Source organism: Lissotriton vulgaris, chromosome 8 (assembly GCF_964263255.1).
Source record: "Lissotriton vulgaris chromosome 8, aLisVul1.2, whole genome shotgun sequence".
NCBI lineage: Eukaryota > Metazoa > Chordata > Amphibia > Caudata > Salamandridae > Lissotriton > Lissotriton vulgaris.
In genome coordinates this window covers 480,756,749-480,774,635 of record NC_141696.1, presented here as the reverse complement: position 1 = coordinate 480,774,635, position 17,887 = coordinate 480,756,749, and the positions used below count along the sequence as shown (strand labels likewise).

Below are 17,887 nucleotides of genomic sequence, written 5' to 3'. Positions count from 1 at the left end.
TTGACAGACATTGCATTACCCGACCCAGACCTGACACTTTACGTGGATGGTTCATGTATGAGAACAAGTACAGGAGAGTTAGTGGCCGCCTATGCAGTGACCACTGAAACTGAAGTCATAGAAACACATCGTATTGACACACTGTCTGCTCAAGCGGCAGAACTCATTGCTCTGACCCAAGCCTGTATCCGAGCCAAGAACTTGAAAGTAAACATATATACAGATTCACAGTATGCATTCAGAGTTGTCCACGACTTCGGTATCCTCTGGCAAGAAAGAGGTTTTTTGACTTCTCATGGCGCCAAGATACAGCATGGTCCTCTCATTCAAGCTCTGTTAGAAGCAATACACTTACCTGCATCCATTGCCATCATGAAGTGCAAAGCACATATGAAAGTCACAAACACCATTTCCCAGGGTAATGACCTGGCAGATCGAACAGCTAATTTCACAGCTCAGACTCAAACAGACATTCCAATGGACACAACGAAGACTGAAGTATCATCACAGACACATTGTATGACAGTAAAGGATCCCACACTAGATGTACTCGATATACAGACACATGCAACTCCAGACGAAATCAAGAAATGGACTGAACAAGGAGGGATCCAGACAGATCAGGGATGGATGACGAAGGGAAGAGCCACATGGTTTCTCCCCGACTCTATGGTTCAAGTAATTATTAACACAGCACATAGTCCAGCACACTTAGGAGAAAAAGCCATGTTAGACAGCATTCAGAATCTATGGTTCAATAAGCATTTACGAGCAGCAGCAAAACAGAAAGTGCGTACCTGTATGATCTGTTGTCAGTTCAATCCAGGCAAAGGTGTTCCTGTGGAACAAGGTGGATTTCATCCTCCTGACCATCCTTTTGAAGTCCTCCAGATGGATTATATCCAGATGGACAGATGTAGAGGTTTTAAGTATGTCCTCGTAGTTGTATGTGCTCTTTCCAGATGGACAGAAGCATATCCAGTCCCAGATTACACTGCCGCGACCACTGCCAAGCAGTTGGTTCGTGAATTCTTCCCGCGATACGGCTTGCCTCGTGTCGTGTACTCTGATAATGGACAGCCATTCTCGTCCGAGCTTATGAAACAGGTATCACTCCTGTTAGGTTACCAGTGGAAGTTCCACTGCGTACGACACCCCGAAGCAGCAGGTCTTGTCGAGAGACACAATCAAACTCTGAAAACACGATTAGCCAAAATTTGTGCAGAGAAGGGTGTAGATTGGATAGTTGCCTTGCCAGTTGCCCTTTTCTATATGCGTATGGTTGCTCATTCCAGGACCGGACTATCTCCTTATGAGGTGGTTTTCGGGCGGCCTCCCAATATGTGGGGTACGCCTATGCCCCGCAAGATAACAGATGTTGATAGTACTATGTTGACAGATTACCTAGCTTCCTTGATGTCTGCACTACAATCTTGTCGTTCACAGGTTGCGGCTGCCTTCTCGGACAACACCCAAGTCAGACCGCATGAAGTCCTTCCGGGAGAATATGTGTTCGTTCGCAACTTCGACAGAACAAGTCCGCTGGAGCCGAGGTGGAAACAGCCAAAGTTGGTGTTGATGACGACGAGGACCGCCGTTAAATTAGAGGGACGCAAGGGATGGCTGCATTCCAGCCATATTAAAAAAGTTCACGGACTGTGTCCAGAGACTAAGGACTGCCCCCTTTTGGACACTGACTCTAAACTTCCCCTGTTAGAAAAAACTCCCCAAGAGGAGTATCGTACCAAGTTAAGGTCTAGTAAGTCAGACAGCGTTTAATTGTTTAAGTCCCCCTCGGGTGAAGCGGTTAGACAGGTTTCTGACATGTATAAGATAGACCCAAGTAGCCAGAGAGATAGGCGTATCAAGAAAAGAGAACAATATTGTAAAAATTTGCACAGTCGATGCATCATTACCTTAATTTTCATGTTTCTTCTGAGTCTTGCGATCATATGCATAAGTTTAATGTTACATGTTTTTTCCCTCTTGATTTTCATGTACATGCTTCCCCTAATAACACTGTAGAGCACACTTTCAGCCACCTGCCCCCCCACGAACTGTCCTATCGATTAGCAATGCGCAACAATACATTCATTCGCATGTTACACCACACTCACCAGACCAGCAATGCCACCAATTGCTGGGTATGTGGCCGACTCCCACCTTATCAGAAATACAAGGGAGTTCTGCCCCTCTTTCCTTACCCGTTTACACATAATGGTTCATGTGGTGCATGGTTTGCTTTAATGTCTTCCTTAGACAGTATGTCCAAAGTTTCCCAAGGCAATTGGATTTGGGGGAACTTGAATACAGTCATGAATAAAGCATGTTTCCCAGACGCAGACGGTCTTCCCCAAAGGATAGGAACCGATCTAGAAAATGAAGTGTATGAATTAGGTAATTTTTCCCTCAATCTCATGATTTTGAACGTCCAGTCCGAGACTAATTCGAACTTGCCGTTTATAACAGTTTTGCCAGTGAAAGGCGAATTATGTGTTAGAAAGAATGGTTCAATACATCTAGGACACAGTGATTGTAATACTGTGGTCGAATTCAGTGACAAAGGAAAGTCTACTTTTAAAGCCTCTCGCCATTCTTATTTCATTTGTGGTCACACCGCTTATGTACATCTGCCCCCCGATTGGGATGGAACGTGTTACATTGCGTTCCTATTACCACCTGTTTTTCTAGCCCCACCTGATTATCATAGGAATTCACGTCTTATGCATGTACGACACCGAAGAGACCTTCCTCCTGTTATTGATGATTCTGGATCTGCATGGGATTATGTTAAAGGATACTTCTGGTTCATAGGTCCTGTCCAGAACAGTAAAATAATATGCAAATTAACTAGAACTTTGGAAGCGGTAGTGAACGAAACTACTTCTGCTTTAGGCAACCTGACCGAAGAGCAATCTGCTATGAGAATTGTTGTTCTTCAAAATCGCCTTGTCCTTGACGTCATCCTGGCCGATAGGGGCGGGGCTTGTAGAGTCATCGGATCCAGTTGTTGCGTGTTTATTCCTAATAACGCGCCGTCCGTGTATAAGGCCATAACACGGTTTCACGAAATTGCTCATCTGATACACCAGAATCCAGGCTCCTGGACTTGATCCGGTTGGCTCTGGAGTGTGATATCTGCCTGGGGATGGAAAGTATTGTCATTCCTAGGAATAATACTGCTTATCCTATTCAGTTGTTGTCTATGTCTGCAATGTGGGCCAGCGATTTGCGGCTTGTGCACCACAGCTTGTATTCCAGGTCCAAGTTCCCGTTCCCGAATAATAAAAGATGAACAAATGATGTTATATGAACAGATAGATGGTCTCATGAATATAGATATATCCTAATGGGTGTAGTAGGGGCCAAGGAGGGAATGAGGTAATAGAAATTTTCAGGTAGCCAATGTGTCCCCTCACTCGCACCCTATCCCTGCACCATGTTCCTTGTATGTCGTGTAACTTCTTCCCTGTTCATGATAGAAAGACGCAAATACATTTGCGTCCAACGTTAACATGTCAGCTATCCAGTCATGCATAAACATCCTGTTAATAGGGCTTCTAGGCCTATGGTGCCAACGTCTTTACATGGTACACTTTCACGTTTTCTTCATGTTTTCTGGCCTAGTCGAGCCAGATCCTTAAACGAGGCTCCAAGTACTTTCCTGCCTCTGAAAGCTGCCGTTTAGGTATGCATCCCTGACCTCTGCCTTACATCCTGCACAGACGAGCGGTGCCCGGCTCGGCCTGCTTGCCTGCCAAGACCTACAAGTTATCTGCTCAGCCTCCTCGAAAACACATTCCAGTCTAGTGAAATAGGTAAACATATTCCCGGCTGCAGAGCAAAGGGCCCTGCCTTCCTGTCTCCATGCAAGTAATTTACTGCTCCCGTTACCATGGTAGGCCCATGGCCCCCGCACTCTACATGAAGATCCATATGCACGCACTAGCATTCAGTGATGAACAGCCTCTGCCCGAGAGACCTTTTACTCCAGACACTACATCCTCAAAACATACGATATCAGATATGCTGTATGTACAGGTCGTTCTGACATCCCAGACATTAGTCTCCTCTACTCGTGCAGAAGTCAAAGCCCCAGCTCCCCCAGCCATGCTCAGTTGCGCGCGCATCCAGGTCATAGGTTTCTGCTGATTCTGCAAACTTTCTCTATGCATCCACCCACTTGTGACGTTTCATGTGACGATTCTCTGACATGTCAAGTACACGCCCATGTGTACGCCTTTTTACACGCCTCCTGTTACGCACATGTGTTCTTATCTCTCTATCTTTTCACCTGTTACGCCTACTGTATTCATTTCATTTATAACTGTTTTACTATATATAATGTGTGATGTTAATAAAATGTTGAATGTCCCTTCCTGAACCTGAGTGGTGATGGAACCCGATGTCCCATGCTTCGAAGCATTTCATTAAAGCCCGTATGACTCAGATACCACGGACTCTGCCTCTCATTTGATTGAGCTATCCTTATGTCTTATTAATTATATGGAAAAACTATACGGTAAAATATATTTACCACATGCATGTTAAAATACACAGTTAGAGCAACAATCTCAAATTCATTCTTGCAGATGTACATTGTATTCCTCGTCCATATTATGACCTTTCGGATAACGAGTGCATAAACTTATAATATATTTAGATTCTTTTTGTCTTAGTTTCAAAAGACGGTTACCTCCTCTCGGGCCAATATTCACTTGCTCCAGTATATAATAGGTGAGTTTTTTGGGATCAGAGAAGTGATGGCTCTCAAAATGGCGTGCTATAGGGTATTGTTGATCTAAGTTGCTGATAGCTCGAGTATGTTCTAGTACTCTTTTTTTGGCCATGTGTGTCGTACTCCCTATATATATCAATTCGCACGGACAGGTTAAGGCATAGATCACAAACGGGGTAGTACATGTGAGGAATTGTTTGATCTGTTGCATCTTATTGATACTAGGGTTCCAGAATTCTTTTTTCATGTGGCTATTAGCACAAGCTTTGCAATGGCCACATGGGTAGAAACCCTGTAAGTCGATACCTCTGGGGAAGGTTTTCGTACTTATATCATTGTGTACTAATAAGTCCCTCAGAGTGGGTCCTCTTTTGTATGTTATACTTGGGCGTTTGGGTAAACTGTCTCCAATTATGGGATCGGATGTCAGTAAATTCCAGTTTTTAACTAGACTTTTATGTATTTGTTTCGAGTTCCCATTGTAAGTTAGAATTACTCTAGTGATATTAGAGTCATCCTCCTCTTTATTAGCCTTAGTGTATATATATACATACAATTCTCTCTCTCCTTCATACAGAAGACTCCAAGGGACAACAAAGGCTCTTTGCAGTTAATTTAATTAGGAAGCTTGTGGCATAACCGGTTTCGGCTCGTGCCTTCATCATACGCCATAGTCCTTAAGCTGTGAAAGCCCTCTCACGTTAACTCCTTTATAGCTCCTCCTTCCCAGTGGTGGCGGGCTCACCTGAAAGGGATTGCTTCTGCTCGTGTCTCTATTCAGGACTACCAGTCCCAGAGTTCAACGGGCTCGCAAACATTTTCAGGGTGATTGGGTTTCACTAAATTCATATTCCGTGTGGCTGCTCGAGTCCCATACTTTCTGCCACTTAACCCAAGGTATCACAGCTGACGGCTCAATCCCAGTGACAGCGTCACTCTGCACTGTATGCGCCCGATGTTCCCAGCTGCTTGCTGTTCCTCCGAGGCTTAAGTGGCGGGCCGTACAATCCTCCGACCCCTCGGCAACAATTCAAACATTTCCAATAGTTGCACGGCCACTTAGTATATATATAACGGGAACCGTCATTCCAAATCTTCCTCCCACAGTAAGAAAACAACGCAGAGTAAGCCCAATAATTTGTGCAAATCTCAGTGCTTTGTTGTGCAATCTTGCAGCCAGCCATCCGCCATGACGCGTTTCACCTCTAAGCCGAGGCTTGATCACATGACGTGTCAATGAAACAAAGGAGGGTATTTATGTCAACGAAAAATGCGCGAAAGGCTGAGCCTCCATGGTCTTAAAGTGAACATAGCATTATTGTACATTAGTGTATCTGGAAGTTCAATCAGAATGCATAAAGGACATAGTGTCCATTTCATTGGGTCACATCAGGGGTAATCAAAATAAATATATTTCATATCATATATACATATATACATTTCAAGTATTTACAAATAAATATAAATATCAAAAATATAGTATTATATAAATCAATACATCTAATATTATATATGTATACCCTGTAATGCAATAAATTGTTTTCTGGTGTTGCTAAAAATAGAAACACTTTATCCTTCCGATACAATGTAAATCAATACTAATGTTGACTCTGTCATTTCATAAGGCTCCAGTGAGCCCATAACCTACCCTGGAAGCTATCACCAATTCTCCATACATCTGTTGTCTACCCTCTCTGGGCGCTGTAAATCAATCCTACAATAAGTGAAAACAAGTTATATATATATATCAAACAAAGCTCCACGATGCCATCCAGCAAAAACGGAGAAACGGACACTTGCCTCAGCTTTCAGTTGCAGGTAATATTTATTTTCTTTTCTCAAAAGTGCATTGCATGTGCAGAAAAGACACCAGACGCGTTTCGGCAAACATGGTCGCCTTGATCACCGGATAAAAGTGCTGAACACCCCATTAACATTTTTAAAACACCATTGACCAATCATGTGCATAGACTGTCATCTGACCATTAAGCAAAATGGAAAGCAGACTATCTGCATCATTCTACATATTACGGGAAAAAAGACTATCAGCAATTCGCAAAATAGATGGCTATTTTATCTCTTCCCAATTACGCTGTAAATGTAGATTTTCCTAGTATTTATGACGGAAAGTCTTAATTTTATTAAAGACACGGAGGCGAGTATTAGGCCTTCTTTTCTAGATTTATTTTGAATAGCAGCAAGATAAGCAACAAACTAGAGATACCCAGAAGGCACAGCAGGAAACTACTGGCCAATGGGGTTAGAGTAAACAAACAAAGGACCAATCACAACCAGGATAGTATAAATGGCCAGCTCTGACCACACGAAGTCCTCTTTTCTTGTGCGAGAAGTCAAAGAGAATGCATAAACAAAGGAAATATAGACAGTAAAATGCAAAAAGTCATAATCCAAGCCAGGAGATCCTGTAGGAAACCCAGGACTGCAGGATAACACTGGAGGAAGCTCCTATTGTAACGAAGTGAAGAGCCAGATGAAGGAAGTCCATCCACGGTAACAGATGCAGGATTAGTTGGAGGCTGGTGGTAAAGCCAGAGTTCCTAAGGGTGGGAAAACAGAGAAAATTAGTAGAGTAGAGGTGGGATAATACTCGCCTCCGTGTCTTTAATAAAATTAAGACTTTCCGTCATAAATACTAGGAAAACCTACATTTTATGTCAAGAACGGAGGCTCCTATTATGCTTGTTCAAAGCATATCAACAACTACAGAAGAAGCAGTAACAACAGGTTTGCAATAAAACGTTATGAAAATAGCATCATTAGACCAATCTGCTGATTTCAGGATATCCTCCAAACGAGAGCCTGCCCAAAAGGCTTTAGAGGCCATAGCACCCCTGGCGGAGTGCGCTCCAAAAGCAGTAACATCAATGTCCGCAAGGGACATGATCCACCTCACCCAACGGGCTAAGGTGGCAGAGGACACAGGATGATGGGGTTTGCGAAAAGAAATGAGCAATTGCGAATGAGAGGAAGACCTGAGATCAGCAGTTTTTTGTTCGTAACTCTTTAAACATTGTCCAACACAAAGTTCAGGATGCGAAGGAAAATAAGGATAAAACACAGATTGTAAATTAGTTTTGGTACGCCTGTGAACCTGAAACAAAACACCAGAAGGTGAAAACTGTCTGAAAGACAAATCCAAAGCCTTGACATCAGAGACACGTTTGATTGAAATTAAACATAACAACATGGTGAGTTTGGCTGTAAGCATTTTTAGAGATAGAGCATCATTGTCAGGCCATGAAATAACCAATTTGAACACCAAATTAACATCCCACAAAAAGGAATACTTAGCCAACGGAGGTTTTGAGAATCGAACTCCACGAAGCAGTCGACACACTAAAGGATGAGAACCAACAGGCTTATTGTCAATAGGACAATGATTCAAAGAGATAGCAGATCTGTACAGATTAACAGTGCGATAGGATTTACCCGCACTGGCTTCGGAAGCCAAGAAGTTAACCACGAGGCTTAAAGGAGCTGAAAAGGGATCGACAGACCGTTTCATACACCAGCTTGCCCATAAAGACCAAGCAGACTTGTAGGCTCTGGAAGTGCCAGGGGCCCAAGCTCTGCTGATAAAGATTGAAGCCTCCTGTGAAATAATGACGTCAGACGGGGAAGTCCGGAAATTTTCCAAGCTGACAGAACCAGAGATCTGTCTAGAACCATGGCGTGGGGAAGACCCTGCGGGTCCAGCAGGAGATCCTCGCTGAAGGGAAGAAGTACCGGAAAATCCACTGCCAGTTCCAAGAGAGAGGGGAACCAGATTTGAACCTGCCAGAAAGGAGCCAGGAGAACCAAGGATGTTGACTGACAACAAACCTGGGCCAAAACCCTGCTGATCATCAGGAACGGAGGAAACACATAGTTGAGATGCAGGGACCAGTCCTGTAGGAAGGCATCTGTTGCGAGAGCAAGTGGGTCCGGTCTCCAGCTGAAGAAAACGGGAAGTTGGGAATTGAGACGGGAAGCAAAAAGGTCGATAGAAAAGGGACCCCATTTCTGGGAGAGAGAAAGAAAGACGGAGGGAAGCAGCTTCCAATCGCTTGAATCTCGAAGGTATCGAGAGTGCCAATCTGCTATGGCATTGAGACTGCCCGGAAGATATTCCGCTCAAAGAGATAGCTTGTGTTGAAGACAGAATTCCCAAAGACTCTTTGCTAGTTCCGCTAGAGGTTTTGACTTTGTGCCACCTAGATTGTTTATGTAGCGGACCGCAGAAACATTGTCCATCCGAAGGAGAATGGAACAACTTGCCTTGATCTTTGCCAGACTGCAGCTTGCAAAGGAGCCTGCCAGCATCTCTAAACAGTTTATGTGCAATGATGACTCCTCTGGAGACCATGTACCTCCAGTCGAGATTGAACCACAACGGGCGCCCCAACCCGACAGGCTGGCATCTGATTCTAATACAAAATCTGGGGCCGTTGCAAAGATCGTCCTCCCGTTCCACACATCTAAATGGTCTATCCACTTTTGTGGTTCGAGACAGGACTCCAGGTCTAACTGGATAAGATCTGAATACGCCAAGCCTTGGCGAAGATGACGAATCTTTAAGCGCTGCAGGGCTCGATGGTGTAGGGGCCCAGGAAAAATCGCTTGGATGGAGGCTGACAAAAGACCTACGACTCTTGCAAGAGAACGTAGAGACACCTCGGAAAGGCGAAGAATTTGACATAACTCTGACCGAATGGCTGAAATCTTGGATTTTGGAAGATAAAGAGATGCAGTGGAAGAGTCCACGCGGTAACCAGGAAATTCTACACTCTGAGAAGGGACTAACATGGATTTCTCGGAATTGATGAGGAAACCCAGATCCAGGAGGAGAGACTGAGCGACATCGAGATGGGAAAGAAGAGTCTGCTTGTCTGAGTGCATGATCAAGATGTTGTCCAGATAAATGATGAGACGAATACCCAGAGAGCGCAGATAGGATACCACAGGCTTCATTACCTTGGTGAAGCACCAAGGAGCGGAAGAAAGACTGAAAGTAAGCGAACAAAACGGGTAAGTGACACCGGACCACTGAAATTGTAGATATTTCGTGTGGGACTCGTGCATAGGAATTGAAAGATATGCATCTTGAAGATCGAGTCTGACCATCCAATCGGATTGGCGCAAGGTATCCCTGAGATGGAGAATGGTCTCCATCTTGAAGTGGCGATAAACCACAAACTGGTTGAACCACTTGAGATTGATGACTGGACGAACTTTTTTGTTCTTTTTGCGAATCAAAAAGAGTGAGCTTAGAAAACCTGAGGGATCGAAGGGAGCGGCAAGAATGGCTTGTTTTTGGAGAAGATTTTGAACCTCTTGGGAGCGAGCAGAGCTACGTCTGCGGAAAAAACAAACGGAGGAGGAAAAATAGACTGGGAAGGCTGAGCGTAAAACTCTATGAGATAGCCTTGTACGGAATTGAGGACCCAGGGGTCTGCAGTGAGCGCGCGCCACCTGTGGAGAAATAGAGCAAGACGACCTCCGATAGGAGGGGGAGGGCTCACCTTGGTTGTTGACGTTGTTGTTGTTGGCACAGAAACCTTTCTGTCCTCGGCCCCGGAAGCCACGTCCTCTTTGGGGGTAAAACTGCGGCTTGAACTCTTGATAGCCGGAATTGGCTGCTCCTCTGGAACCTTGGTTCGGATAACCGCGGCCGGAAGAGCGGTTCCTGCCTCTGCCGGCCCTGCCAAAAACCCAAGGGGCAAACACTTATTTGATGGATAATTGGGCCTTGTCCAAGGAAGCAAAAGTGGACACGTAACGGCTCAGATCCTTGACGAGGGAATCGCCAAACAGCAGACCGTCAGCCTTGACTCCCGGATCCTGGGTAGCCAAGTTGGCCAACTTCGGGTCCAATTTGATCAACAGGCCCTTACGGCGCTCATGAATAATTGCCGCATTGGCGTTACCTAACAGGCAAAAGGATCTCTGGAGCCATAAAGAGATTTCTTCCGGATTAAGGTCCGAACCGTCCAAGCGGGCTGTGTCCGCCATATCCAAAACCCAGGCCAAAGGTCCCACGACATCCAAAAGCTTGTCCTGGCAAGTGGACAAGGCCTTATCCACACCTCTGCGAGGATCTTTGCCAAACTTCGAGAAGAAGGTAAGAAGTGGCTGATCTATAGAAGGAGTAACAGTAACATGGCAGGGAGGGAAGGTTTGGGACACTCAGATTTGAGTTTAGCATGAACAGACTTGTCCAAAGGCAGACGGAGCTTGGAGGCAATGTACTCCCCCACATGTGGAGTGGGAAACCACTCTGTAGAGTTAGGATGTCTGATAGAAGCGGGGTCAAACATAGGATTGCCCTCCGAATCCAACACAGGCTGAGATGCAAAAGCATCCAATCTCGCTTTCTTAGGGGAAGGAGGATCAACCAACTGAAAGAAATCTGCCAAATCATCAGTGTCACCTAAATCATCGTCATCATCAGTGTCAGGAATAGTATTAATGACCAGCTTCTTAGGAACCTCTACGTTTTTTGTCTTAGTTTTGCTTTTAGACATAGAAATCTTTATCCCCTCCTTGGTGGGAGGCCTGGGAGGAACCACGTCCTCAGTCAAATGCGAGGAGGACTCGCGACCCAAAAGTGACACATTTTTGGCAAGGGAAGTGGAAGGAACCAGTTTGCGTTTTCTGCTATCCCCCGCAGAATGGGCCAAAGCTTTGGTCATGAGGCTTAAAAGGGAATTCTCCATGTGTTTAGAAACACGAGTCATTGAAGCCTCGACAGCAGTCTCCACAGAATTATTAATAAAATGACTGAGGTCAGTCTTGAAAGCCTCGTTTTCTTCAGTGTCCAATTAGGGAGAGCTTGGAATCTCCATGACAAGAAAAACTGTAAATAAGGGGTTAATAGGACCAGGGAAGGCAAAGGGGCGTGAACAGGCCGGAATGGCAGAGAGACACTCCCCTGGGGGCGGGCACCGCGTGAGGAAACAGCGAGAGGCAGTCGAACAGCAGGAAGGCACAGAGCACAGACGAACTGCCGGTGAAGAGCAGAGAACGGGAGCGGGAAGCGAGCGCAGCGGTAAGAACCACACGCTGCAGCGCGCGAGGGGGGGGGCCGAACCTGCAACAGGACCGGAGAAAGCCCGGAAATGGAGCGCGAACGCGCTCAAAACAATATACGAGAATGGTACCTGTCAAGCAGTAAATAGGCAATAACCATGCAATAAACAATGAAAGAAACACAGAAAAACAATTAATTCAGAAGAGTAAATAGAATATGCGACTTATCTGACTGCGTAGCAGCAGGAAAAGAGGACTTCGTGTGGTCAGAGCTGGCCATTTATACTATCCTGGTTGTGATTGGTCCTTTGTTTGTTTACTCTAACCCCATTGGCCAGTAGTTTCCTGCTGTGTCTTCTGGGTATCTGTAGTTTGTTGCTTATCTTGCTGCTATTCAAAATAAAGCAAGAAAAGAAGGCATAATAGGAGCCTCCGTTCTTGACATAAAATTAAAGTACAAAGCACATTTATTGAATTGCACATTTCAATTAATAACATTCCCGTTGTTTGAAAAAAAAGAAATCAATGCATTTGTTGATGTTATTCCTTGTGCTTTAACTCTGAATAGTGAGTCGCTGATTACTAACTGTTCAAATACAATGTTCCATTGGTTTTAATTTAGTGGTTAGGCTTGCATAACCCAATTATATTTTAAAACTGGGGGAAATTATATCCATTGCTGTCTAGGCATCTTTAATCAGTGAATATGGCAGTACATTAACATTGTAGAAACCATCTTGGAAAGATATATATGTATGCTATACCCTTAAAGATGACAGTCAAAGTGCGTGTGCTAAAGTGCTAAATATAAAGTGCAAAAAAGTTACCCAGCCGGGAACTTACTTTAATTACTATAAATAAATTGAATAAAGGGGCAGGGTGAAGGCAGAGACAGCTATCTTTCCAACATTTCTCGAAGTGTGGAAAATATATATATATACGTCATAACGTGTGAACACTGGGAAACAGACTAAGGCTGACCAGGAAACTTTGGACACTGGTCCCATATGTGGCATTTCATCAGAACTTCAAGAATTTCCATGAATTATGGCCTTCATAGTGCAGGCCCATCTATACCATTCGCTTTTTAGTATGATTTCCTTCTTACTTGTTAATTAGTCTATGACAATGATTTAAAATATCAAAACGTCAATTTAAAAGTGACGAAACTAGATTAACGGTTGCCTGAATTCTAGTTCGTACTCTTCATTTGTAATGAAAGAATTCTACTTATAAGGGATCGATGGCTAATTGGTTGTTTGCGTGTATTGTTACATTCGCTATATTTGTCATGATGTAGAAAAGATGCGACTGGAGATTTTTTTGTATTGAGTTAACATTTATTTTTTTAAATTCAACAGCGACGTAGCCATTTGTTATCTCTGACTTAAATATCTGATCACATTTTTTTCTATTTTTGAGGGTCTTTATCTTTAAACAATAACTCAACTAAGAAATTATTTTGGATTGTAAATTGGGGAGAGGATGTGGGCTGACTTCTAGACTACCCACTTTGGAAATGGGAAACCAAGGTTCGAGCCTTGGGTCGACTCCACATCCTGTGATCTGGGCAACTTAATCTCCCCGTGCCTACCAAAAATATGAATGTGTCTTTGTGTAATGTAACTAGTGCTCATCTAAAGCGCTCCAATACCTTTGTGTCGAGTTCGCGCTATATAAATTTGCACGTGCTATATATGCACGCAAAAAAAATCACCACAAAAAGTTCCAGAATTGTTTCGATTTGTACCGCCTAAAAAACCCAGAACACCCCAGTCTGATGTTAAAATACGTTAGAGTATGTTCTTGCATTCATTTTAAAGTTACATTCTTAACCCCTTCGATGCTCATGACGAGCTGAGCTCGTCATGCAGTACACTGGTCGTGTGCTTATGACGAGCTGAGCTCGTCATGAAGAATGGGAATCTGAATATTTCAGCACCCAGCAGGAATTGCTCCAGCAGCCAAGGTGTTAAACAGGCAAGTTCTTGTGCACGCTTCTCGGCAGCTGTTCAGTGCGTCAGAAAAAGATTGCTTTCGAAAGGGAGGAAATGGTACGCCTTCACAACCTACAGGCATTAAAAATAACCTCGTCCTTCGAGTACAACTCCTTTGAAACATTCCATCAGACCTTGCAAGCAGCTGAGACAAATTCTCGCTGCCCTGCTGACCAGTAGATGAAGTCCTTCCTTTTTAAATTGGGTCTGGACCTGTCGAAGCGTTTAAAGGTGGCTTTATAGGCTTGACGACAACAACAAGGACATTGCAAGATGAACCAAGTCACAAACATTAGCCTGCTTGACTTGTCTCTGCTGAATTGTAATTCTCCTATATGAACTGGCTAATAATATATAACCGGTTACAAAAACATTCGTAACTGTTTACAAAATAATTTACTTTTTAACTGAATTTGAAAAAAGACACTTATCAAGGAACTAATAATACATTACAAGTTAGCCTACCTCCGATGCATGTTTTACGTGCACAGCTGCGGGAACTAGGATTATAAAATTCCCCAAATGATAGAATTAAATGTCCTCAACATGCACACTGCTTGTTTATGTCGCGAACTAACAGCTCCACCCGGAAACCTAAACGTATTTTTTTCCTGCGAGCGTTTATAACAGTGAATTGGCGTTTGACAAAGTGATGCTGCCTTGATATGGGCGATGGGAAACTCTTTTTTTAGGTCTCGCCTGTCAATGCGCTTGCGAGAGATATAGGGGCTGATCGAGAGCTTAACCAAAACGGCGATTTGACGCTGTGCCCGTGAAAAGCCAGCTTCATGCGCAAGCGCATTGACCTAAAATATGCGTGCACATCAAAGCCTGCCATCTGTTCCCCAGCTTGGTGCCGCCAGCAGCTCTTGAAAGGTATCCGCTCCTCCCCTAATTATTCACTCAGCCGTACTTTCAGTTTCACGGCCGCCAGGCCGTGTCTCGTTTTAACTTGCTGTGCCTTTCTGCCCCTATTAGACTCGTATCCGCTCCTCCCCTAATTATTCACTCGGCCGCACTTTCTGTTTCACAGCCGCCAGGTCGTGCCTCGTTTTAACTTGTTGTGCCTTTCTGCCCCTATTAGACTCGTTTTCTCATTGCTTGTTGAGTTAGTCATGCCTTCTGCATTTGCACCAATCAACTCGGTTTTCTCTTCTCCCAACATGGCCCCTTAACACGCACTCATTGTCTGGAGTCTAGAAGCAGCGAGCCTTATTACTCTCAGCGCTCGTATTTTCTGTTCATGTAACAGGATTGGGAACTTGATTTAGTCCTCCGCCCTCCCAGGACTGCTGCTGCTTCTTGAGCTGACCTTTTCCGATAGCCCCAGCCGGACGTAAGCTTTGGACATTCCTGCTGGTGGCCGTGTCTCGTTTTAATTTTCTTGCTTTACATTTACCTCTCTAATTTAATCTTTCTCTTCCCATCTGTGCCTCTTGCTTTCACTCCTTTTCCCTCGCCCCTTCCCTGTTTTCATGTCCATCATTTTGCCCCTCTCCCTATACCCGTAACATAGACAGTTTATGTGGAGAAGTGTGGCTCACTGGTTAGAGCAGGCAGACCCTGAAGCAGAGGTCAGACCCGGGACCAGGGTTCAATTCCCGACGCGGCAGGGTCTTGAGCTCAAATGTCCATGGACTCAATAATTCTCGCTTCGGTGCCTGACCTAATCATGGGTTCACACTCTGCAACTCTGGGCATTAAGCTTGCTTAATCTCCACAACGGCCCCCCGCGGCGGGATGCCTGGCTTTCACCTTGGGGATGCCCTGTAGGGGCTATCTCACAGGGAAAAGCCAGGACGGGTTCCCAAGGCAAGTGCGGAGATACCCCTTCGGGGGTCGATTCAGGCGCTATATAAGAAACATAATAATAATAATAATAATGTGCAGATATATACGTTTTATACTTTACCTATTTCGTGTAGGAGCTACACGAAAGGGCACACAGTAGTTGAGATCATGGGGTCACATCACTTCCAGACTCAAGCTGCTTTCTCTTCCACCACCGATGTTTACCGTTCAAGTACTTTACTATCGTGAAATATTGCCTACGAATGTGAATTGCGTTATTGTTTTTGTGAGCTCGGGGTGACAGCGCTGTTCATGTGCGTGGCCAGGCAGCCACACTCACACTTTTGGACGTTTCGATGTATATTCGGCTTCACACCTTACATGTGTAATACTCTCTTTACTTAGGTGCAGTAGGTTCAGGAAACACGATTAGTGAGTGCAGCAGCTACAGTGCGATTTGCATCAGTGGTATGGGTGCCGGTGGACCCCCCCCCAAAAAAAACACCACACATATTATGGCTGTGCTTTGGTACACGTCCAGGAAAAATAGACATTAAATGTTATTGTGGTGTGGCCAATGGCACCCCTTGCTATGTCAACTGGGTTATATGCTGAAGACCGAGGTGTTTATTTAACAGAGACTTTAAAGAAATCAGACTATACAATTACTAATAATGTATACACCCCTGGTATAATTAATATTTCAGTACCCAGGTCATCTTGTTTTCGTGTGGCTTGAGTTATATGTATTATTATTAGGAATCGGCAGTGTTTACACACTTCCCTATAGATGAGATCAAATCTTAAGTCTGTAAACAGCATCTGTTCCCCAGCGTGGTGCCTCCAGCAGCTCTTCGAAGGTATCCGCTCCGCTCCGCCCCCTGCGCTCTGCCTCAGGCATTTCTCCTCCCCTAATTATTCACGGCCGGCCGGCCGTACTTTAACTTTCACGGCCGCCGGGCCGTGTCTCCTTTTATTTTAACATTTTTTTTTTTACTTGTTCTTTTCGTCTCCTCGTACTGAATTCCTTTTGTCTCACTTTCTTTCTTACTTTCTCTGTCTTCCCTTCTCTGTCTTCCCTTAATTTGCTTTTTCTGACCATCTTTCTCGCCATCTTTTCTTCCCTACTTCCACTTTCTCTCCCCTTCTTTATTACTCCTTTTCTTGCTTTAGATTTACCTCTCTACTTTAATATTTCTCTTCCCATCTGTGCCTCTTGCTTTCACTCCTTTTCCCTCGCCCCTTCCCTGTTTTCATGTCCATCATTTTGCCCCTCTCCCTATACCTGTAACATAGATGGCTTATGTGCAGATATACGTTTTATACTTTACCTATTTCGTGCAGGAGCTACACGGAAGGGCTCACGGTAGTTTAGATCATGGGGTCACATCACTTCCAGACCCAAGCTGCTTTCTCTACCACCACCGATGTTTACCTTTCAAGTACTTTACTATCGTGAAATATTGCCTACGAATGTGAATTGCGTTATTGTTTTTGTGAGCTTGTTTCTCCCTCTCCCCATCTCCCCCTCTGCCTGCTCTCCTCAATCTCTCCCGCTCTCCCTCCCCTCTCTCTCCCCTCCGTCCTTCGCTCTCATCCTCCCCCTCTCTTCTTACCCTCCCTCTCTCCCTCTACCCTCTCTCCCTTTCCCTCTCTCCGTTTCCCTCTCTTCCCTCTCCTCTCTCCCCATCTCCGTCTCTCTCTACTCTCTCCCCCTCTCTCTCTCCTCTCTCACCCTCTCTCTCCTCTCTCACCCTCCTCTCTCAGACTCTCTCCTCTCTCCCTCTCTTTACCCTCTCCCTCTCCCTGCTCTCCTTTTCTCCCTCTCCCCATCTCCCACTCAGCACCACTACAGCATCACTCAGCACCACCACAGCATCACTCAGCACCACCACAGCATCACCACAGCACCACTCAGCACCACCACAGCACCACTCAGCACCACCACAGCATCACTCAGCACCACCACAGCATCACTCAGCACCACTCAGCGCCACCACAGAACCACCACAGCACCACACTGCACCACCACAGCACCACTCTGCACCACCACAGCACCACTCTGCACCACCACAGCATCACTCAGCAACACCACAGCATCACACAGCACCACCCCAGCATCACTCAGCACCACCACAGCATCACTCAGCAACACCACAGCATCACTCAACGCCACCCCAGCATCACTCAGCACCACCACATTATTACTCAGCACCACCACATTATCACTCAGCTCCACCGCAGCATCACTCAGCACCTCCACAGCACCACTCAACACCACCCCAGCATCACTCAGCACCACCACAGCATCACTCAGGGCAACCACAGCATC

General features: G+C 45.0%; 1 pseudogene; it reads right to left on the bottom strand.

Annotated features, from left to right (window-relative positions):
- Positions 1-7,264: 7,264 nt before the first annotated feature.
- On the bottom strand, positions 7,265-11,490 carry LOC147697212 (uncharacterized; annotated as a pseudogene).
- Positions 11,491-17,887: the final 6,397 nt, after the last annotated feature.